The sequence below is a fragment of the Physella acuta genome, unplaced genomic scaffold (genome assembly GCF_028476545.2).
Source record: "Physella acuta isolate Inbredline_101_S28 unplaced genomic scaffold, ASM2847654v3 ptg000527l, whole genome shotgun sequence".
Taxonomy (NCBI): Eukaryota; Metazoa; Mollusca; class Gastropoda; family Physidae; genus Physella; species Physella acuta.
In genome coordinates this window covers 604,756-630,709 of record NW_026732046.1, presented here as the reverse complement: position 1 = coordinate 630,709, position 25,954 = coordinate 604,756, and the positions used below count along the sequence as shown (strand labels likewise).

Sequence of the window (25,954 nt, the reverse complement as noted above, 5' to 3'; positions counted from 1 at the left end):
AAAGAGTAAAGATTCAATTGGCCGATTAAACGTATTAAAAGTTAAGACACCTAGATCTAGATCTACGTGATATTAGCGACGAAAAAAAATGTACAAAGGCTTTCATAAATATGAGCTATCTTGATATAGATCTATTTCCACTAAGTAATATATCAAATTGGATCTCAAACTTCGATTATTATTGCCAGATAAATTTATATATAATTTGATTAAGAATATTTGGCTAATAATTTTAATATGGATTCCTAAAATAAAACTTCAGCACCCTTTGCTTTTGTGTCATAAAATAATTAATATGTTATTGGTCGCAAGCAAATAATTTAGAAATCATTTGAAGATAAACCCACAAATACATTGTGTACTTATAAACCTTCAAGTGACATCATTCAAGTAAATAAAATCGGGAATAATCATTCTTACGGGGCTTTCTCGTAAATTTTATTAAACAGGATTTTTTTTTATCGATGCCTACAAGTAATTTCCTAAATTTCTATCATATTAAAATACTTGTGTATTTGATACTTGGTCAAAGTTTTCAAAAGTTTCAGCATGTCTCACTCACATTTACTGGTCTCAATAAATAAAATATTTTAATTATCCTTTTTTAAAAAAATTAATAGCCTGTAAACTTTTGCCTCCGTTTTGGAGGGGAAAAAAGTGTTTTTGGTTTGCCTATTTGGTCAAAACATAACAAGAAAAAATGTTTTAATAACTGGTTAGCTTCAGGCTGTATCAAACATATTTCTATTTTCCAAAAATGTTAAAGATAAAGTTTATAAACATACTAGAGAGCTTGAATTGTAAGCTTGCCTGTGTGTGTCTACAGAACTCACTTCTGTTGTATTTGAAAGAGCTTATATAATGGCATTTCTTTAATGCACTTAGAAATAGGACACAATAGTGGAGGATGGGAAAATCACTTTAATTTTAATGTGATACTATTTATAGCTTCTTGCCATAATTATCTGCCCCTGCATATAGTTGATCCTAAATCACTAATGTACTTGGATATTCAGTGTGTATTTGAATTGGTATTATAGTAGATTTTAAAACTGGTTTAGGTTATGAAAATGTGGTAATGATGGTATTGGGAATGAATAATTAGGGAAATGAATATTTGAATTGAAACATTTAAACTTGTGATTTAAAATTAATACTGTAATTTTTTTTTGTTATTGACATTCTTTAAATAAATAATGTATAAATTGTGAGGTTAATATTTTTTTGCTATTGACATTCCTTAAATAAATAATGTGTAAATTGTGAGGTTAATAATTTTTTCTTCTAGGGCTGCACTTTTATTTTACCTGCATATCATTTTACAGTAATTTTTTTACAAAAAATACATTCCTTTTTTCAGTGTCCACATGTTAACATTTTTACTAGAGATTTGTTAACAATTTAAGACTTTTTTATAGAGCTGCTTTAAAATATTTTGTGTCAGAATTAAACTTCCCAATCAATGATATACTAAAATATTTTGCATCAGAAATAAAGATGTAAGTTTTTAAAATGATTTCCATCAATGATCTACTAAATTAATTTTCTATTAGCATGGTAACTGATATTTATTAATTATATTAGTATTCATTAATTAATTGCAAATATACATCAATTGTAATGAATAAAACTTCCTACAAAAAATATACTTTAAAACAGACATAACTTGTTGGATGTTACCTAATCCATTCTTGATGCACACAATTTCCTACAGCCTATTTAATAATAATATTTTGTTTATCATTCCTAATGATCTCAGTGCTAACAGAAATGATTTATTGTCTTATTTATTCAAAGTCTGCTCAGTACAACTTTTATTTTACATTTGGTTGAGCTTTTTTTTTTTGTTTGACTTTGTTTGCTTATCTTTCTGTTTAAAACCAGGGTTTTGTACACTCCTACAAAATAATGAATATCAAACCTTATGGTCAAGCGTTGTACATCACAGTTGTGTCCAAGCTGTACCAGGTTAAACATCTGCCAAACTTGTCAGGTTTAACATCTGCCAAACTTGCCAGCTGTGTCAGGTTTAACATCTGCCAAACTTGTCAGTTGTGTCAGGTTTAACATCTGCCAAACTTGCCAGCTGTGTCAGGTTTAACATCTGCCAAACTTGTCAGTTGTGTCAGGTTTAACATCTGCCAAACTTGCCAGCTGTGTCAGGTTTAACATCTGCCAAACTTGTCAGTTGTGTCAGGTTTAACATCTGCCAAACTTGCCAGCTGTGTCAGGTTTAACATCTGCCAAACTTGTCAGTTGTGTCAGGTTTAACATCTGCCAAACTTGCCAGCTGTGTCAGGTTTAACATCTGCCAATCTTGTCAGTTGTGTCAGGTTTAACATCTGCCAAACTTGCCAGCTGTGTCAGGTTTAACATCTGCCAAACTTGTCAGTTGTGTCAGGTTTAACATCTGACAAACTTGCCAGCTGTGTCAGGTTTAACATCTGCCAAACTTGTCAGTTGTGTCAGGTTTAACATCTGACAAACTTGCCAGCTGTGTCAGGTTTAACATCTGCCAAACTTGTCAGTTGTGTCAGGTTTAACATCTGCCAAACTTGCCAGCTGTGTCAGGTTTAACATATGCCAAATTTTCAGTTGTGTCAGGTTTAACATGTGACAAACTTGCCAGCTGTGCCAGGTTTAACATCTGCCAAACTTGTCAGCTGTGTCAGGTTTAACATCTGCCAAACTTTTCAGGTTTAATATCTGCCAAACTTGTCAGCTGTGCTGTATGACCCTTGACCCTGCTTGTACCTCATTAGCTCACATTTCATTAGCTCATCATCTCTCCTAGTTTTGCTGGATAAAACAAAAGTTTCGCAGGTAGAAACTTCATCACTCTACCACATTACCTCCCTCTCTACACCCAAAGTTGCATCAGTTATTTGTGTCTTACATCGCAGGTAGAAACTTCATCACTCTACCACATTACCTCCCTCTCTACACCCAAAGTTGCATCAGTTATTCGTGTCTTACAATCATGAGAAAAAAGGTTACTTAAATTTGTATGATTGATAGAATCATAAGAATTAAGGCTATATACTGTAAGTGTATGATTGTTACAATCAGAAGAAATGTTTAATTTTTGTGTATTGTTGTCACACGCTAGAGAATAGAGGCTACATAGTTTGTGTGTTACACGTACATTCATGAAAACCTGGAACACAACATGATTGTTAACACTAAAAAAAACTATAATTATTTTGAAAATTCTTTTAGTACAGTAATGATTTGAAATTAACTATTCTAATATCTATTAGAAAGAATAAAATTCAGAATTATTATTTAGAAATTTATTTATAAAATGTCTTAACAAATATGATACAATATTATGTATCAATCTATTCCTACTTATACAATTTAAAATGTGATGCTTAAAAACATGTTCTAAGATAAAATGTAATGAATAAAAAGTTGTTAATGTAACTATACATGTTTAATGTCTCAAGACATAACACATGTATGTTAAGCTAAAGATTTATTCACACAGACATTGTGCAAATTATATTTTATTACTCATTAAAAAAAGTTAACATTTCCACAGTGAGGTAGATTATGAATACAACGGAGACAGAAGCCATGAGCATGTAAACAGCTTTATTTGTTAACCGGAAGAGGACGGAAGTACCATGCACAAGGGACATCACTCAAGATAACAATATTATAAATATAACTAATACAAGAAGAGTGAGTTCCCTTGACCTCACAATTATCTCAATCTATTACATCCCTTTACCCTTAGAACACAATAACACATCTCTCAATAGAACAATTGATAGTATCCTAAAATCACCAATTATATTGTAACATGAACACTATGGTAGATTACATCCTTACAAACAATGCACAATATGTTACAACATAATTAAAATACAAAACAATGATGTCAAAGTCCTTTTGACCTTTAAAATCATAGGTCTAACTTATTTGGGACCTTGATTGTCCTGCTTGACCTTCTCAGTGGCTTTTGATTTGGTGACTCAATATTCTGACCATTTGGATTCTCTATCTCAGGAGGTCTAGGATTTAAATCATTAACTCCAGAATTTACATTTTCTGACTCCAGACAACTTGGTTCACTCATATCAACAGAACTTGGTTGTGGAACAAACTGAGTTGGTGTGAACTGTTCAGATTTAGTGGGATTGACAGATTCACACTTATTATCTGCACAAGTTATTTTTAACTTTATAAGACACAGGTCCTGTACATTGAACAATTTGACCTGGTATCCATTTTTCCCTTCTCCCATAGTTTCTTAGATACACATTCTCATTAACACCAAATTCTCTTTCAATGAATGTTTGTCATGATCTAATGGAACTATTTTTGAATTGGCATCTGAAAGTATTATGCTGTTATTCAGATCCTTGACTGACATAGATTTCTTTGATTGATCAATTTTCTCAGGTAATCTGATAGTGCTTTCCTGGTAACCTAAAATACTGTTTAAAGTAATATCCTGGACAATATCACTTTGCAACTGTGATCCAGTATTTGAAGTGGGTGTATTAAATGGCAAAAATCTTTTTTTTCTTTTGATGTTACCCTTTTATTTTCTGTAAGTGCTAATGATGTTAGCAAAGTTGTTTTATGATCACATTCCTTCTTACTTAAAGCATTTGAAATTGCCATATCACCATAATCATTTATTAAGTTACAAATACTTTGTTTAGGTAGCTCTGACTGATAATGGACTGCATCTTCTCCATCTTTTATATTATCTTCACAAAGGTTTTTATTTCTTATTTAATATGGCCTTAAGTCATCATTCACAGACTCTTCAGGCCAACCATTCTTACAGTACTCATATACTTTTATTAAGCACTCATCTTTTTGTGTTTCTCTCTTAATATCATTCACATTTATATTGGAGTTATCCATGATAGTGAAGAGAACAAATACATCTTCTGGTACATAGCTCAGGCTTTGGTTTTTTAAAGGTAATCTACTAAGACTATCTGCACTATTCTCAGATCCAGGTTTGTATTTCAATTCATAATTGTATGCAGTTAGTGTGATAGCCCATCTTTGAATTCTTGGTGAGGCATGCTCAGGTAGGGTTTTGTTTTCTCCAAATAAACCTAGCAATGGTTTATGATCTGTAAAGATGGTGAACTTCCTACCAAACAGAAACTTATGAAATTTCTTAACACCAAAAATGATGCCTAAGCCTTCCCTATCTAACTGAGAATAATTTTTCTCAGCCTGGTTCAAAGATCTACTGGCAAAAGCAATGGGTCTGTCACCCTTCTCATCCATGTGGGACAAGACTGCTCCTACACCATCTGGTGAAGCATCACATGTTAATATAAGTCTTTTCCCTGGGTCATAGTGAGTTAGTAAGGTGTCAGAAGACAAAGCCTCTTTTGCTGTATTAAAAGCAGCTTCTTGTTGTTTACCCCAGTGCCAAGTTGCATTTTTCTGTAGCAGCTTGTACAGTGGTGATAGTTTACCAGACAGATTCCCTATGAACTTTGCATAGTAATTTATCAAGCCCAAAAAAGCTCTTAGTTGTTGGGTATTTTCAGGTTTGGGTGCTTCTTTAATGGCTTTTGTTTTCTCAGGTTGAGGTCTGATGCCTTGTTTGCTCAATATATAACCAAGAAAACTAATTTCTGTCAACATGAATTGACATTTATCTTTGTTTATCTTTAAACCTTTTTCACCAACTACTTTCAATACTTTATCAAGTGTTTTAAGATGTTCAGTGTCATTCTTACCAGTTATGTACACATAGTCAAAGTACACACAAACATTTGGAATATCCTTAAAAATACTGTCCATGACAGCTTGGAAAATTCCAGGACTAGATGATATGCCAAAACATAGTCTTTCATATTGGTAGAGTCCTTTATGTGTGTTTATTGTCGTATAGACTTTTGAATCTGGATGCAGTTCTAGTTGAGTGTAAGCCTGACTAGAGTCTAATTCAGTGAATTTGTCTCCTCCTGCCAAATTCAAAGAAATTTCCTCAATGTTAGGAATAGGGTACCTATTTAGCTCTATTTGCTTATTCAGTGTGGCTTTGTAGTCTCCACAAATTCTTACAGAACCATCCTTCTTTAACACTGGCACAATGGGCGTTGCCCAATCGGAATAGTCTACCTTCTTTATGATGCCATTAGATTCCAATCTACTTAGCTCATTTTCAATTTTATTCCTCATTGCATAAGGTGGAACTCTAGCTTTGCAGTATCTTGGATTTGTGTCTTTAATGCTTATCTTCACTGTTCTATCATTTAGTAAACCTGAATTGCCAAAAACACTTTTATTTTCAGATATTACTTTATCTATTGAAGTAAGACTAGATTCTCTTACATTCTTCAATGAACAAATACTCTCCCAATTTAACTTAAGATCACTTAACCAGTTCCTACCTAGTAATGGTGGTCCATTTCCTTCAACCACAAGAAGAGGAAGTTTAACACTTTGACCATTATAACTTACATGAACCATACACTCTCCTATTACCGGAACATTGTCACCAGTGTATGTTGTTAGACACTTGTGACATGGCTGTAGAGGCACTGATCCTCCTGTGACAGCGTCAAAATCTTTCTTTGTTATGACTGTTAGAGATGCTCCAGTGTCAAGTTGGAAGCTGATGCTCTTACCGTTGATATTAACTGGTACATTGATGGGAGCATGACTTATTGATTTCACAGAGAACAGGCTGAAATCCGGCTGCGAATCAGTTTGAGCATTTTCACAGGTAGAGTGGTTCATTGGTTGGGTTAGGTAGTCTTGGTGAGAGTTAACATAGTGCTGCCCTTGGTTGCGGTACTGTCTTGACTGGCTAGATTTAGCAACAGACGAAGACTTTGCAAAGCAGGCCTTGGCAATGTGACCTTGCTTACTGCACTTATAACAAGTTGCAGACTTGAACTTGCACCGATGAGATGCATGGGGACCTTTGCATCGATGACATTTTTGATAATTATTACTAGATTTAGATCTAGGATTTGAACGAGCAGGCTGTTTAGCATAAGTTGAAATGCTCTGATGGGGTTGATGTTTATTGACTAACCTGCTGTTTACTGCATGGATCTCTGAAGGTGCTAAAGATTTCGCCGCATCTGATGACTGCTGGAATGAAGTTGCTAGTTGTATTGCTTTTTCTAATGTTAGATCTGACTCGAGCAGCAACTTTCTTTGAATATCAGGGCTGTTTACACCTGTCACAAACTTTTCACATAATCTGTCAGACAGCGTGTCTCCGAATTCACAAAATTCACTTAAATGACGTAAAGCAGCAACATATTCTGATATTGACTCGTTTGGTTGACGAGTCCTACTGTCAAATCTAGCTCTACATAGAAACTTTGATGGGGTAGGCGCATGGTGGTCTGTTAGCAATTTGCTCAGCTCGTTAAAGCTCTTGGTAGTTAGACTAGCTGGTGCGCATAAGTCTTTTAGTAGCCTAAATTGTTGAGGCCCTATGACTGTTAACAAAACAGCTCTCTTTTTGGCTTCTATCGTCACGTTGTTTGCTTCAAGGTAAAAGCTTAACCTATCTAGGTAATCTTGAATGATTTCATCATTCGAATCAAATTCTTTTAATTGGCCATACAGCGCCATTTTTCTAGAAATACTTAGCTAATAAGCTCTAGCAAACCTCTTTTTTGCGTAAGTAGGTGCTCTTTCTAGTAGATGTTTATCCTTCGTCGCCAAATGAGGTAGATTATGAATACAACGGAGACAGAAGCCATGAGCATGTAAACAGCTTTATTTGTTAACCGGAAGAGGACGGAAGTACCATGCACAAGGGACATCACTCAAGATAACAATATTATAAATATAACTAATACAAGAAGAGTAAGTTCCCTTGACCTCACAATTATCTCAATCTATTACACACAGGTTAATGAAGTTTTATTGTAGCAATGCACTGCAAAGGTTACAATTTTGAGTTCCTTACTTTAAGTACAGGAATTTTACCTTGTTATTAGTATTGATGCAGTTTACACACGTTTGCTAGTTTTGCATAAATACATTTTTGCTAAATCATAAAAGGATAAATTTCATTAGCAGAAATTAAGGGCTCCAAAGCGTAATTGCTGTAAATGTGTAAATATGTAACACATCACATATGGAAATTTTAAAAACAAATTTTGTCTTTGAAATAACCAACAAGACAGACATAGAAGTTATCTCAGAAAGAATTATTGATGAATATAAATTGATTGTTGAGTGATTCCTTGTCTCAGTCCATCCTTCAAGGACAACAAACTGTTGGCATTATAGGGCAACCTGACGTATTTAATTCACTGTCATATCATTGGTTATTTAGTCTTAAATAGATTACCTCCCATCATGGGTTAACATCTATTTTACAAGATTTTAAATTAAAAGTATTTGAAGTTTAGGATCCATTAACATCTTATTAAATGTTAGTCTATTTGTCCATCTTATTGGCATAAATGTCAGTACACTTGTCCATTTTTTCAACCAATCATGTTATGTCCATTTTTTCTTCTGCACATTTTTTTTTTACATATCCAATGTACATCTTGTAAATGCCATGTTATGTTGAGTACATGAAATGTAGTATACCTGACATGCGGTGTACATCTTGTGAATGGCATTTGGTTGACCAGTGCATGACATGTGATGTCACCAGACTAGGACCATTGTTAAATTGATCATCTTCGTTATCATCTTCTAATCATCTTCATTCATCTTCTAATCATCTTCGTTATCATCTTCTAATCATCTTCCTTCATCGTCAATAACTGTTGTCTTCACCCATCCATAGTGATGCCATTATGTCCAACTACAGCTAATAAAACAATTGTGTTTGTTACCGTCTGTTCTTATTGCCTTCACATTTTGTGTGTTGTGTACAAATGGAAACCAACACTCTCAGGTGTTGAACTTTGTTCTACAGAAAGGTTGACATCAAATAAAAGTTAAATATAATTGTATTCAGTAGATAAGCTTTAAAATATTTAGTATAACAGGGTGAACTTAAAGTTATTGTTAGTGCTTATAAAGTTTCTTATTATAAACGAAACAAAACAACACAGTTTTAATCACATGCAAACAACTTCAAATTACAATGAGTAACCAAATATAATGACATATTGGCTGTTGTTATAGAAATTCATTAATACAAGATATCTTACCAGATTTACTTCCTGGAAATAAATCAGTTATAAAGCATGGGCTTCATATTACATAACACAATTTATCTCTTCTTAAATACAAATGATGATTTCACAATCTCAAATCAGCGTTTGTCAAGCGGAAGTTGGCTTTTAACCTAATTAATTACTATTTAATTACAAATTAAATGGAAATTTCTGATAGTTTAAATAACTGTACATCGTATAATTATTTTATTTTGTTCTTTTTTGTTTATTGAAACCTAAACTTTGGACTGGTGTAAACGTACTTTATCGGTCCTTAAATAAATTATAAAAAAGGACGTAACTGTTGATTACTTCCTTTATCAAAGAATTATTCTGATTGTCTCTCTTTGACCAACAGACTTATAAAGCGAATATTTGAAAGTTTACAATAAACGAAATAAGGTTTAATTTGTAGTTATATAAATTATAGCTTGTATTGTCATTTAATTGTATCCTTTTGACCTTTTATTTCAAAAGATTTTTATTATAATCTTTTATCTATATATATTAACTACTTAAACCTAAACTGTGTACCCATATGAACCTTCGAATAACATTAGCAGTCCAGCGTTAAATTGTAAAGCGAGATAACTGCTGATTACTTTCTTTATCAAATAAATTGTCTTTTAGATGGATACATTAAAAATAACTGCAAATAATTAAAAGCGTCACTTCAAAAGTAAAAATATTAACAATTACTGAGAGATTCGTTGTCTTTAATGCATTTCTTTAAGCAAATGCTGTAGATCTTCATTATAATACATTTTGTAACATAATCTGAGGAATGTTGCCTGGAGTTCATTAGAGCAATAAATTAGCTTCAGATAATTGGGTGAACCAAACTTATCAACATCGTTCAAATGAAATTCTTCATAAATTGTGTATTCAATTGACACACGTTTCGTTACCACTATTTACTGAGTAATCCGTCATATACAGTTGTTTTAACTTTAAGAACATCAAGAGGTGTCTTGTAGTGGGCCAGTCGACAACGCCCATAACAAATCTACAGAAACGTCTTGTCATGTGCCCATGTAAACATATTTTGCCTTGTTTATAACTTACCCCCCCCCCTCCCCCTCAATAATGAAGATGATATCGATAACAAAACTAAACAACTTGATATTTTGTGTTTGCACGAAATATGGGATTGCAATTGTTCTGATTTGCACTGGCTTAACAAGATTTGTAAATATATCGTTGTATTTTAAAAGCCTGGCGCAGGGGTGAACTCGAAAAAAATAATTCAATTTAGTAAATACTTTAGAAAGGATAGTATTAGATACACCGTTTAAACACAATCATTTAATACATTATTTTGTTATTGATTTTAGAGTTGGCCAGGAATTAAAATACTTGATAAAACATTTGAAATATGGCGTTTTGGGAATTTTCTACACTTTGATTTTTTTTTTACCCCACAATTGCTGAAGGAATTGAATTTAACTTGTCACTGTACAGGTTTTACAAAACTAATCAGACAACTAATCAGCCATAACATATAAACAATAAACTCAGTGCGTACAAAAATAAACTGAAATAGAAATGTTAGCTCGTGAAATTGCTTTTAATACTTATGTTGGCAGCTACAAACTTGACTGCCGACATTAAGTACAAACTTGACTGCCGACATTAAGTACAAACTTGACTGCAGACATTAAGTGCATACTTGACTGCCGACATTAAGTACAAACTTGACTGCCGACATTAAGTACAAACTTGACTGCAGACATTAAGTACAAACTTGACTGCCGACATTAAGTACAAACTTGACTGCCGACATTAAGTACAAACTTGACTGCCTACATTAAGTACAAACTTGACTGCCAACATTAAGTGCATACTTGACTGCTGACATTAAGTACAAACTTGACTGCCGACATTAAGTGCATACTTGACTGCCGACATTAAGTACAAACTTGACTTCCGACATTAAGTACAAACTTGACTGCCGACATTAAGTACAAACTTGACTGCCGACATTAAGTACAAACTTGACTGCCAACATTAAGTGCATACTTGACTGCCGACATTAAGTACAAACTTGACTGCCGACATTAAGTACAAACTTGACTGCAGATTTTAAGTACAAACTTGACTGCCGACATTAAGTACAAACTTTATTGTCGACATTAAGTCTCAACTACAAACTTGACTGCCGAAATTAAGTCTCAGTTACAAACTTGACTGTCGACATTATGTCTTAGCTACAAACTTGACTGCCGACATTAAGTTTCAGCTACAAACTTGACTGCAGACATTAGGTCTCAGCTACAAACTTGACTGCCGACATTAAGTCTCAGCTACAAACTTGACTGCCGACATTAAGTCTCAGCTACAACCTTGACTGCCGACATTAGTCTCAGCTACAAACTTGACTGCCGACATTAAGTACAAACCTGACTGCCGACATTAGTCTCAGCTACAAACTTGACTGCCGACATTAAGTCTCAGCTACAAACTTGACTGCCGACATTAAGTCTCAGCTACAAACTTGACTGCCGACTTTTCTCTCCACTACCATCGTGTTTTGTTTATCATCAACACAAAACATTTAGATTATCAACGTTAACAAAATGAATGAAAGTAACTTTGAAATCTTCTAAATCTTTATTGACATCAATGCAAACAGTTTTGTAAACAAATACAGTTTGTAAACAAATACAAACAGTTTGTAAACAAATACAAACATGAATTAAAGTATAAATAAAGACAATGATGGCGATGGCAAATCTTATGTGGAGGTTTAAACAAAACAAAGATACAAGTGTAGCCTATAAATATTTTATTTCTCAACAATAAACATTTGTTTATAATTTTGTTTATGTGTCTAACAACTCTAAACAAATGACGTGAAAGAAACCAAACAATTTATTTCTTGTCTTCACCAGAATACAAAGTTGCTGATGAAGAAGTTCAAGTCTTGACACACACAAGTTTAATGAAGGGAGCCGCCATTTTGTTTGTTTACATTAGACAAGGGGAGAGAACCAACAGTTACATTAGACAAGGGGAGAGAACCAACAGTTATAGGTTGATCAATACCACACACCCTCCCCACTATAATTTCCTTCAGAGTTTGATCCACTGTGGGGATATGCCCACCAACCAGCATATTCCGGTATGTAGACATGTGCTCCACTGGAGCCAGGACATGTACATGTTGTGTACGTGTACTTGTACCATACTCCCCTCTTATGTTCGTGTGTCCATTGTCCTAAAGAGACCTGTTTAGGACAGCCATGAGGATGTGACACTATAACGGTCAACTTGTCCACATCAACAAATCTCCTGTATTTGTCCCTTACTTCCCCACATAGATCTTTAAAGTGCTGCAACATCTTGTCCAGTTTATCAACCAACTCTAAGTCACATGACACACATGTAAACATACACACGTCTCCCTCAATGTCTGCCCTCCTCACCCCCCATCCAACAAGACTGACCCCAGGACTTTTATTGTCATCAAAACCTACAACACACCTGGTCTGTCTCGCCTCACTGTCATCAAACACCACGTGTGTGGCTGTCACCACATAAACCACCCCCCACACTTTGCTGGGTGTGTCCGAGTGTTGACACTTGCCACATGGACAAGTGCCCTTGTTGTCACTCTCTGTGTACTTGTCCACATGACTCACCCTCCCCGTCCCTGTCCTCAACACGTCACTTCCTCTGGTGTTATAAAATGGATACTGACCACTGAAGCATGGAACAGAATTTGGTCTCTCTAAACTGGTGTACTTGACCTTTATCAGGACCGTTAAGGCAGACAAAGCTTTGATTAGCTCCAACATGATGACGTCACGGTAATTTGAGGGGAGATGATCCAATTTAAAATCATTAACAGGTATAAAGTTGACATGACCTGGATTCTTCTTACAGCCGGTATAGTGCTTGTGTAAGTCAGCTTCACCTCCATAGCAGATCTCGGCTTCATGATGTCCTGGAGAGGTACAAAGGGAGGGAATCCATATTTTTAAAAAATACAAATGTAAAATGTATTTAAAATAAGGTACTTGTCAAACAAAAGGTGGAACTATAGAAATTAACAAACACTTCTTAGTTCTATTTATTTTATTAGCTGAAGCAGATGAAGTAGAGTTTACATGTATCATGTGGTATATATTGCCTGCTAAATGACCATTTAACTAACCATCTGTTTTTAACAGACTCAGTAAGAGAACTCATGCATTATAAGTATGTAAATAATGTAATTATGTGCTAGAAACTCTGTATAAATGTAACTTCTTACATTTTTCATATACATATTGTCAAATACATGTCCATAGGTCATCAAATTGTATAACTATTTCATAAAATAATTCTGTATTATGATCAGTGATCTGCACCTGTATATTGTAGACCTTAAAATTAAAACTGTGTCAAATACATGTCCATAGGTCATCAAATTGTATAACTATTTCATAAAATAATTCTGTATTATGATCAGTGATCTGCACCTGCATATTGTAGACCTTAAAATTAAAACAGTACCTGCATGAGCTCTCCGCTAATTTCTTACTAAAATTCACTTACAGCAAACAAAAGAAAAGTATTTGTCATTAAATGTCCATCCTTGATATAATATAATCTACTGATCTAAACACTATTTTTGGCCGATAGTACTTTAAATTGCATTCCTTATTATAACTGAATGTATGTTAGATGGTATTAATAAAATTGCATTTTGTATAAAAAAAAAAAAAAAAAAAAAAAAAAAATTTTCATACATATTTTACACAATCGTAGACTCACCTAATATAAAACCAGCTTCATTTTTTTTTTCTTCCAACTGTGTTGTCTCATCTTGTCTATGTGTTAGACCTAAAACATTTGAACATCAAGGTTTCAATTAGATTAAACACAAACCTGTACCAGTAAATAAAACATTTCTCTATTTGTAAAACAACTTAGATGTTCTAAACATTTACAGCAAATACAAAACATGTTGCCTAGAAACATTTATTTTACCTTTCTCTGCCAACTGATTTTCTCTTTTCTTTCCACCTGTATTTCCCATCTCTGACAACTTTACCTGCAATAAAAAAAAGTTATTGTAAAATAAACTTACATTTTATGATTTTGTTACAGAACTTATCATCATTTAAGTCAACCTTAAGGATGAGTTCCAGATTCTATTCTGGTGATGTGAATACAGTTTGGTGAGGTGCTGACTAACATAATTTGGTGATGTGAAGACAGTTTGGTGAGGTGCTGACTAACATAATCTGGTGATGTGAATACAGTTTGGTGAGGTGTTGACTAACATAATTTGGTGATGTGAATACAGTTTGGTGAGGTGCTGACTAGCATAATCTGGTGATGTGAAGACAGTTTGGTGAGGTGCTGACTAACATAATCTGGTCATAGAGCTCAACTGGAGTTGAATCAGCTTAACTCTACTTCACCCAACTTAAGATTGTATAACAATAAATTACAATTACACAATTGTTTTACTCTAAATAACGGTTACATCAGATAGTAGCCTACATAAAAAAATATTTACATCGATCTATATCAAATTTGAATTATTTTTAAATGGTCCAAAAAGTAGCTTAGCACATTCTCAAACTTTATGCCTTTTTCATAAAAGCTTTATTATTTTTATGTCAATTTTTTTTTTCACTTAGTTAATCAGCTAGATAAACTCAAATAAGAACACAGAAAAAGAAAAAGCTATATGCAATAAAATTATTATCATAACAATATCAAGTAAATAATCTTAAAACTCTCATTACTTGTGCTTTTCTTCTATAAATAATGTTTTAGTTTTAGCTAATGTCAACTTTAAAATGTTTAAAATGTAGCTTTTAATTGTCTCATATTTTTAATATTTATCTGCCATCTATCAATTGTCTTTCAAGCCAGATTCCACCTCCCCCCCCCCCCTAAAATTGTATCACACATCAACTATGTAATTTTTTATTATTAAGAGATTTTATACTTATACTAAAATAACTTCAACCTATTGAAGCTTAGTATATATCTTCTATTACAATTTATAAAAAAAGTATTTTAAATGTGAAAATGGAAAAAATTCAGTTTCAAGCACATCTTAATGTGATTCTGAAATTTAAACCTACAAAAGAGACACAAACTTATTGACTAAATTGTAAATACGTTTTCTAAGACGTAATCAAAGTTAACTTTAAAAATATGTAGTCTATTAAAATGCTAGATCAAATTCTATTGAATGAGTAAAAAAATGGAAGCTTCAGAACAAACCCGTAGTAGCTTTTTAATTGGATCCTTTGAATAACAAAATTATGTCTTCATAGCCCTATTGATGGGTGATTCCACTGTCCATATGTTTCTCTTTCATACACCTTGATAAAAAGACATGCATACTATTATATACCTTCATAACTTTAGAATATAGGATTACATCAATTAACAAACTAGATTAAAAGTGTATGCTCTATTCTAAACTCTAATTAATTTCTCTAACTTGGTTTCTTAATTTTTTAAATTTTGCAGGTGTGGTGATTTTGTAGACTAGATAGATAGATAGAGTAAGTCAGATCTAGATTCTATATATTTATCTAGATATAATCTTTATCCATATCTAATTACAACTGGATTAATAAGTGTTGCAATATAATAAACGAGTTAGATATACAGGCCTATTCGTAATACCACAGTTTAGCGTCGGTTATTATTTCGGAATGGTATAGCAGTTAAAAAACAATAAAACAAAAAAGAGTAGTCTATAGCAATGTACCGGAAGTACTGTAAACCATACTTGATTTGGCGCCATCATTTATTTTTAATATTGAACATTAAAAAAATTGGATGGATTGATTTTTTTGCATGTTGATTACTGTTTTGCTAATTAATTTTAAGCGTTACTGATAATTATTGCTGTTACTAAACATTTTTCTATTTTTTTTTTTTTTTTTTTTTTTTTGCGCAATCATTTTTAGTAGATCTAGATCTAATTCTAAATTGATTAGTGCAAATCCTTTGCAAGATTTTTATTTCTATCTTTAAAAAAAACATAAAACTAACTACTACACTTGACTTTATTATTTTTATTTATAACTAGGGCCTATTTATTTCTGTTTCCGAGTGTTGATTAAACTTAAAGTTCAAACATTAATTTAGTGCATTGAGTAGATGTATATTATATTTCAACAGTAAAAATAAATCAAGGTTTACACTAGTAACTAATGTAAATGAAACTCAACAAACATTACTGGATAACTTCCATGCTATACTGGGGGATTTCCTGCCTAAGTATTAATGCAGCAAATACTAAATACTAATTAAATTATAACCTAATAAAAGTTGATCTTCTATAAGACTCTAGATCTATACTCTACAAGATATACAGTGGTACCTCGAGATGTGAGTTTATTTAATTACATGACGTTGCTCATGTGTCAAATGTGAGTTTATTTAATTACATAACATTGCTCATATGTCAAATTTGTCATATCTCTAAGCAATTTTCTCCATTAAAATTAATTGAAAGGCCATTCAAAAGTTAGATCTGCCAAAATGACAACCCAGTTGTTTTTCCCACGTTTTCTTTAACTTGCTTTCTCTGTTTGTTTGTCTTTCCAATCAAATCTTGCGATCGAAATTTCTGGCACTTCCCAGTTAGCTAGCGCGCTGAAATTTTCAGGGAAGCTTTCTTTTGGATGACCATAGAATATTCAATTGTTATTATTAAAAAAATTGATCAATGGAAACATTTTATTGAGCATTTTATACCGCTATATAATCTATATATATAATTCTCCTCTGCGAGCCATTAGAAAAAAAAACGAGCGACGCGTAGCTCGCCTCTCTCTTGCCGCGCGCAGTGAAGCGAACGATCCCACGTCGCGACAGGCTTAGGGGCAGATAATTTAGTCTGAACCGACTTTAAACTTACAGGAGGTAACGTGGGGCGCCGTGATTTTCTTACAGTTTCTAATACTGTTGACTCTCTACAAGCTCCCTAATAAAAGTCAATAGTATTATCTAATCAATAGTAATATAACTTTTACTTTTACCCACGTTTTTGATAGGTTATAGTAGAGTGATCGCTTGCATTATTGTGATGTATAGTATTTATTTTCTACTTTTTAGTTCAATCAGAAAACGTGGGTTTTTAAAAACTTTTTTAATGATTATTATTAAAACATATTCTTTATATTCTTTATAAGAAGTGTATTTCTATATGACAATTATAGTTTAATGACATAATAAAGGATTATGCATAGAAATAAACTGGTTTTTATAAAGTTTATTTACTTTGAAAATCAAGTGACTCGAGCTTATGCTAACCTTTCTGTCACATTAATTAATTTACTCGTCACACTTTTAACACTATACTTGAACTTAAAACGTCACCCAATATAATTGAACCTAGGCCTAAATATTATTAAATAATGTTTTTTTTCATCACTGCTTTTTTTTTGGCCACACTTTCCTAACTTTTCCAAGCAGACTGATAAAATAAAACTGTCCATGTATTTTAGCTTTTTTTTTCTCAACCTGTTAAACCTGCCAATCCTATTACTTGAATCGCAAATTCTTCTCATATGTCAAAGCCAATTATAGTTTGCTCTACAGCTCTTAAGATCTATCTAAAAAATCTTGTGTCTGAATGCTCTATGTATGTCATGTTGCCACTGTAGCTTAAATCTAGATAAAATATAGAAATAGTTCTAAAAATTCTAGAATAAGATCGATAAAATGTTAAATGTAAAGTATTGTAAAGATCTAGACAAGACTGTAGAATGTAGATCTAGAATATAGACTCTAGACCTACAATCTTGATTTAGATATCTAGATTTAGTTCTAGATCTAGATCTAGAGGATCTAGATCTAGAACTAAATCTAGATATCTAGATCTAGATCTAGCATTCTAGATTAAGTAGATTTAGTTAGATTCTAGAATAATTTAGTAATTTACTAATTTAGATCTATTGAAATTGATACTTTTTCCCCTTTAGATTTTAGATCTACAGTAGAACATATTACACTGGTTTATAGGTTTTGCTGTTTCTAGATCTAAATTTTTTTCCAAATCTAGAAGATCTAGAAATCTAGATCTTAGTAGGATTATTTTATTTGTGTAACACATATGATTACCAGCCAAGGGGGATAAAAATATGAAGTTTTAATTCATTGAGTTGCGGCCCCTGTGGGGCTGTGGCTCTGTGGACGTAGTTGTTTTTTTCATGCTTTTGTGAGCGATGTACCTGTGTTCCATGTCATGTGACATGGGACTGTGGGTAGTTTCGTTCCTAGCCGTGTCAGTCACACGCAAGGCTGCTGTCTGTGGACACGGTGACCAAGATGTAGACCTAATGAAGGGCTACAGTTTTGGGATTTGGTTTTGGTTCTTTTTTCTTCTTGGCTAGTTTGTTTTGTACTACTGTGTTGCATCGCCGTCATGGCTCGATGCTGTAAATAAAGCGAGTACTTGACAACAACTGTCGGTGTTAGTGTGTACTTAATCTCAGGGTCAGCCCGTATTAACCACAACACCTCAGTGGGTAAAAGCATCCCCACTGAGTGAGGGTTACATTAGTAATATTATAAAGGTGTGATTTAACTTTAGGTTACGTTGAACAAGCGAGAAGAGTTCGTCTGCTATGTAAAGAAGTAGTCGATACTTGTTGATTCCTTAATTAAAATATCGAACTTGTAAATGCCAAAGAGTAAACATTCAATTGGCCGATTAAAAGTGTTAAAAGTTAAGACACCTAGATCTAGATCTAGATCTAGATCTACGTAATATTAGCGATGAAAAAAACATTACTAAGGCTTTTATAAATATAAGTTATCTAGATATAGATCTATTTCCACTAAGTAATTATATCAAATTGGATCGCAAACTTCGATTATTATTGCCAGATAAGTTTATGTATAATTTGATTAAGAATATTTGGCTAATAATGGATTCCTGAAATAAAGCTTCAGAACCTTTTGCTTTTGTGCCATAAAATAATTAATATGTTATTGGTCGTAAGCAAATAATTTAGAAATCATTTGAAGATAAACCCACAAATACATTGTGTATTTATAAACCTTCAACGTTAAAAAAAATCGGGAATAATCATTCTTACGGGGCTTTCCCATTTTAGGCCTAATAAAAATAGTAGATCTAGATCTAGATCTAGTAGGTCTTACAAGTTGTGCTCATGTTTGGGGTCATCCATAAATGACGTCACACTCGTAGGGAGGAGGGGGGGTCCGTAATTTTGTGACGATGTGTGATGAGGGGGAGGGGGGGGGGGGATTCAGATGTTGCGACGTCACACTTTTGCATTATAAAAAAAGCAATGTTAGAAAACGAATCGTAGACGTTATTTCGCGTTTTAGATAACTGTTTTAATAAATTGTAATAGTTTAGACAAGATTTTAGAAAAAATATCGATGTTTAAAAAAAATTAAACTGCAATTTTGAGGAGGGGGGGGGGGTTGTAGGTTGAGGTGTGACGTCATTTTAGGGGGGGGGTCTGGCTTTTTGTGACGACGTGTGACAGAGGGGAGGGGGTAAAATCGTCAAAAAAGCGTGACGTCATTTATGGATTGTAATAGATTGTGGTTTTATTATTATACAACGGACGCAGAAGCCATGTTATATGTACCTTGTGTTTATTCTCAACAGCAACCGGAAGACGACATGCAAGGGACATCACCCAAAAACATTATAAATATAAGACTAATACAAGAAGAGTGAGTTCCCTTGAATTTACAAGGCTCAATTTTATACATGGATGACCCCCTTACTTAAAAAGAATATGACATGGATAAATTAAATACACACTTAGATATAGTTATCTGAAGTAAAAATATGTGTTGGAATCATTTTGGAAATAACAGCAGTATCAGATGATACGCTGAATAAAACTAAGAATACAGCAATAGATGAAAATTGTGTCAAATAATTGATTTTCAGCATTTCAAAAATATTTCGAATCCTGAAAAACAATAAAATAAGTTATAAGTACCGTAGCATCGCAGTTTTAGTGATTTCCCCATAATTGGATCAAATGTCAAAATATTATTCACACAACCAAGGCTATAATTTCGATCATTGTGTCCTACAAAAATTACATCACACACTTTTAATTGGTGTGGTTGGTTTCAGACGTAACAACATCAGTGTTTCTTCCAGACTTTCTTCGGTGGGGGGGGGGGGGGCGGACACTGTTAAAAGTATATATTTTCTATATAAAATATATAAATTTCATTTCGTTCGGGCGGGGGGGGGGGGCGGGTAGAATTTTTTCGGGGGGCTTTGACCCCCCCCCCCCCCCATCCCCGGTAGAGATGCCTGGAAGAAACTCTGAACAACATGAAAAACACGACACGTTGTTGGTAGACAACAATAGGTATGAGGCACAAAAAAGCAACAACCAATACGAAAAAATTTCGATTTCAACTGCCGTACTAAATTATACACAGTCAATTTAAGAAAATAGACTCAAATATAATAAGGTACATGGCTTTGCTGATTGAACTATTTGCAATATTCGTTCAATGTAGGCATAGAGTCTTGTATAGCCTATAGCAAAAAAAAAATATACGTAACCATATTTTATTAGTAATGTGATATTATATAATATGTTAGTTAGCGCCCAAAATCCCCTGTGCCTATCTTAGCGCCCGGGATCCTCTTATTGTGTGTGCTGCACAGGGGTGGGGGGTTACTACATAAATCACCTAGTCGTAAAAAAAGCACACAACACTACGTATAATTCTCGCTACTACATTCGCCTAGGGATGATCAGCGTAAAACGAAGATTACAACATGCCCTGGGGTGTCTTATTAGTAGTGTGGACAAACCCGTGTTCCTACAATTAAGATCAAATAAATAAAGTGCCTACATTTTCACATTTAATTAAGGCTCATGAAAAAAACGCACACGTCTAAAAACACACAATAGATAACGTTTGATGAAAACCTCATAAAAATTAGCATCAGTCTGGTGCATTGTTTCTTCCAGACTTTTTTTCTCCGGGGGCGGGGGGGTCAACATTTTTCGGGGGGGGGGGGGGGATCGAACACTAGTAAAAGTGTATGTTTACTATATAAATTCCATCTCGTGTCGGGGGGGGGGGGGGGGGAAGACGCCTGGAAGAAACTCTGGTCTGGTGTGTTGGACCAGATTTAGAGAGCCTGTACTTTTCACTTGGAAAACTGGGGCCAGCTCGCGTGTTGGAAAACCGCGGATTTATTCGTAAACCAGATGGAAAAAATACTGGGTCCACAAGAACCAGAGTAAATGAAAAAAAAATTAGAACGGCACTTGTTTTCCAGATATATATATATATATATATATATATATATATATATATATATATATATATATATATATATATATATATATATATATATATATAACTTATATATCCTGTATTACAAGCTATTCAACTTTTGCTTTATTTAACATTAGAACATCAATATGCATCTATAATTATGTCGTGGTTATTACCTATTCATGCAGACAAATTAACTTGAAGCTTCTTAATTAAATTCGTTTTAGATTAATTTAATTCATGTTTTATTGTCACTTCACAACTAAATATTTATAAGCGATCATGCAAGGCGTGGCGATAGAGCCAGTAAATTATTATTGTTTCTATTACTTAGTTGTGCTATAAGTGATAATGGTTATTAAATAAATTTACTGAATCTAATGAATACATATTTAAATTTGTTTTAATTTGGAGCTAATTTAATGATAAATGATCTTTTAATAAATTATACGATTTGTTTGCTGTTAAAATATCTATAAAAATAAGTTTAATTTATTAGTGGCTATTTATTTAGACATATATGGATAATTTTAAACACAGGGATACTTATTTTCGACAACATTGTTTTAAAAACTTATTGAAAAAAGGTTTGAAATAAACTCAAGGATTAAAAATGTATTAAGTTCACATTTACTTTAACACAATCTAACAATCTATGTGGGTCTCAATGCATTCATGAAACATATTCGTTGCTCTTATTGTCCCAAAATGTTAAAGTCATTTTACTAAAATTAACTTTGCTTAAAAAAGGAATTTAATATTAACTCTTACCTTAAACTGTATGCTTAATAAACTGATGTTTTGTGATCAATTTCTGTAGACTTATTTGCCCAAACATCCGTGTAGAGGAAGTTTATTCTGGAGTTGCTGGCTTGACTCCAACAGCCCGCACTGGTGCCAAATTTTACGTCAGCAGAAATTTATTCTTCTTTTGTTGAGTTTCAATGTATAGACAAAATTAAAATCAATAAATCTATAACTGGAGTGTCACGTGACCTAACGTGAACACGTCATGTACCCGTGTATTACGCTGTTAGATCCGGCTATTTCATTTTAGCTATTTTAAGCAACAATGTTTTATTACTGAAGCTTACAACTAGAGAATTATTCGTATACAAGGTGAAAATGAGGCGTTTGGTAGTTCTGTTCCGAGCGCCTGTAGGGTCAGTGTGTAATAATACTTACCTGATATCTACTTTGAATAAACCGGGAGTGATCTCCCCTAAACTTTCTCGAATATTCTTAAATAAAATAACAGGGGATGGGAACTCGGGCTATAGACATGATTTTTAATCCATTTTAAATACTTAAAGTTTTAAAAATAGAATAAAATCTCGTAGACAAAAGAATTGCACATCAAGTGAACGCCAAATAAAAAAGTGCATAATAGTGAGCAATATTATTAGTACTTTAAAAATTTACATTAGTTTTTTGAGAAATCGGAAGTAGCGTAAATTAGTACTTCCAGGCAACGGAAATTACTCAAAATTTGACAGAAGGTAAAGAATTAGATCTTATACTTACATGTGAAATTCAATTTATCTATCTGAAATAGTACTCAAGTTATAGGCTTTTGAAAAATTCAAAGTAGGAAAAGTCCCACTTCCAGTTATCGGAAATCGCTCAAAAGTTGATACGGATCTACGATTTTGATAAAATACTTATATATGAAATTTCATCAACCTAGCTGTAACGGTACTCAAGTTATCGTGTTTACACACGGACAGACACACACACACACACAGACATACGGACAGAATTGCAAAGCCCAGTTTTTCAGACTGGATTACGCATAAAACCTCTTAATTTTGAAAAATCTGGATTGATAATTTTTGCCCGATTAAAATAAGTCCTCTATACTTCGGATGTGATGAAGGACTGAGGTGTAATACGGTGAAAATTGTTAAAATTTCAATTGATTTTTGTGCACGATTACAGTACTTTCTCTATACTTCGTATATACGAGAAAGTAAAAAAGAACAACTTTGGGTTTTCCAATCTTGTAATACCGCTACTTAACTGTTTTACATTTCACCAGTTGTCTGGCATAAATAATAAAATGTTTGCTTAATGTATTCTATTACAAAGTTGTTAAAAGTAGCTAGTAGTGTTATCGGGGTTAAAATAAAGTCCGATGATAGCTAGCGGCACATCGCACCCTACCGGGGCGTCTGCAATCGCGCCTGATTCAAATTAGTGAATATCTATAGCGCTCACGGAATAGCCCGGGGCGTCAAATAGCCCCTGCCGGGGCGCCGGAGGACGCGCCTGATTCGATAAAGTCAATGATTATTATTTTCCATCGTGTCTTTAGTATATAGCATTTTTTGTTAAACGAAGGTAGGCGCAATATTGCTACCAGGGAGCATAAGGCGCTTCGGGCTAAGTAATCGATTTGGCGCCGGCGGTTGCGCCTGTTGTAGTTTTACCTCTGCATAGTAGTACCCGTTAACCACTATACAGGATGCCCGATTTACGGATGCCAAGTGCTAAGACAGCCGCTCTGGAACTATGGGTGCCAAACCGTGGATTAACGGCGCCGCCCAAGCAACATTTTAATATTTTTTTTCACAGAAATCTTCCATGGCACTCGAATAAACGGTGTTGAACCGCATAGGACTTTTTTTATGCACCGTATATACAGAAACATCGCACCCTACTGGGGCTCTGTCCTTGAGGGGATTTAAAAAAAACCTCTCCAGGAGTGTTGTGATCAATGCCCCAAAGTTTCATGGCGATCAGATGAACTGTCAAACCGCAATTGACTTATATTGTTATTTATTGTATATAGAGAAGAATCGAATCGCGCCCTGCCGTGCTGCCATCCCTACGTATTTGGAATTGATTGTTTAACAGGAACCTCTCCAGGAGTATTCTCAACAACTTCCAAATGTTTCATGGCGATCCAATGAAAGGTGTAGGAATGAATAAAAGACGAACACACACACTCACATAATTTGCTTTATATATACATATATTTAGTAATGACTTCGTCTTCTTCTGATGTTAAAATAGTTTCTTGTTTAGTAAAAATAGAACTGGTTTATTAGAGAATCGACACATGCTCTCTACCATGTGACCAACGTCTAACGCTCAAGAAACATACACAAAATCGATAGTCACGAAATCGATATCTTTTTTATATCAAAAGAAAGACCAACGTCAAACGTCGGACTTAAAAATAAACTCAACACCTATTGATATTCCCTTATATAAGAATCGAGAAACTTTAAAACCAGATGCACGTTAAGGTTTGTGTGTAAGTGTTTGTGCTGGAATCAGAAAAAACTGAGTATAATAATTAATATAGATAATGTTACATTACTTGATTCTCTCATTTAGACCAAACACAGTTTTCCGTGTTAACCTTAGTACTTTATTCTTATACATAGACAGCAGACGACACGCATCGTCTCTGTTTCTATTTTTAGTTAACTGCTGCAGACGGAAACATTAGCTACACATCACGGTAAACACACTGAACACTCAAGGGACGTAACCACGGTAACCAGGATATACATAATACGACTGACGTAACAGACAGTGGATAATGAATTAAGAGCAACGAAAATGTGATTGTTAAGGCACATTGTAATACAGACAGTGAATAATATCCCTCAACAGGTACAGGTTGAAAGTCTACGTGGAAAGAGGAAGAGGGAAGACCAGAATAGTCATGAATAAAATCTTTGCAATATAGATGGGGGAGTCAGTATTATCACTGATCATTCTACGTAAAAATCAAAATGCTCTTTATGAAGCCGAAGCGAATAAAAAAGTAAATTAAAAGAGTTTAGAGTAGCGGTTCATAACCTGGGTTCGATCGAACCCCAGAGCTTCGATTCTAACAAAGGTTTCGGCTCAGGTTGAATTTCCGATTTCGGTAAAAAGTTCCAAATCCTGTAAAATTTCCAGTTCAATTTCCGTGTAGCTTTAATTTCCAGTTCCAGTTAAATTTTCGTTTCCTAGAAAATATTTCAGTTCTGGTAATATTGTGGCCTAGAAAAAAAAATGGTTTCAATTAAAGTTCGGCCTTGGAAAGCTTAATGTTACATGGAAAAAAACTGATCCGTTTCCTGTTAAATTTCCTTTTATTTCTATTGAAATTCTAGTTATTTTTAAGTTTCCGGCTATGTCGTTTAGAAAGAATGACTTCCGAAGAGCCTGGTTCGTCGGACTCCCAAGTCCCCTACATAATATCGTGGGGGAGGAGAGGTGCAAGACTGCCGGGAACCAAAAAGGGTTTGCTCTCGTCCCTAACTAGATATTTTGACTTTAAGCAGCGGCCTTCACGTGTCTTTGGAAGAGTGCCACTAGTCGGACCAAGCTCATGACCCCCCTAATGGGTGCGGAATGGCTAGTGGTAGCCAACAGCAGCTAGAGGTTTTTGATCTGGCCGAACGCCCCCACGATCAAGCTGGGTATTAGGCGGTAGGACGACGTCCCGCGTCTGGTGGGTGGGGAAGGAAAGCCCAGTGAGAGCCAACGGAAGTAGCGACCGATGTGTAGGAAACTCTCGTGGTCGGGGTTTGCTACACTGAGGCCTGCCTGGC

At 34.1% G+C, this 25,954-nt stretch overlaps 1 protein-coding gene and 1 pseudogene across 1 annotated transcript in view; one reads left to right on the top strand and one right to left on the bottom strand.

Moving 5' to 3' along the window:
- Positions 1-25,954, bottom strand: part of LOC131945143 (uncharacterized) — a 328,239-nt gene that overhangs the window by 15,828 nt on the left and 286,457 nt on the right. The gene's annotated exons all lie outside the window — the stretch shown is intronic.
- LOC131945142 (putative methyltransferase C9orf114) overlaps positions 1,909-25,954 on the top strand; it is a 29,933-nt pseudogene continuing 5,887 nt past the window's right edge.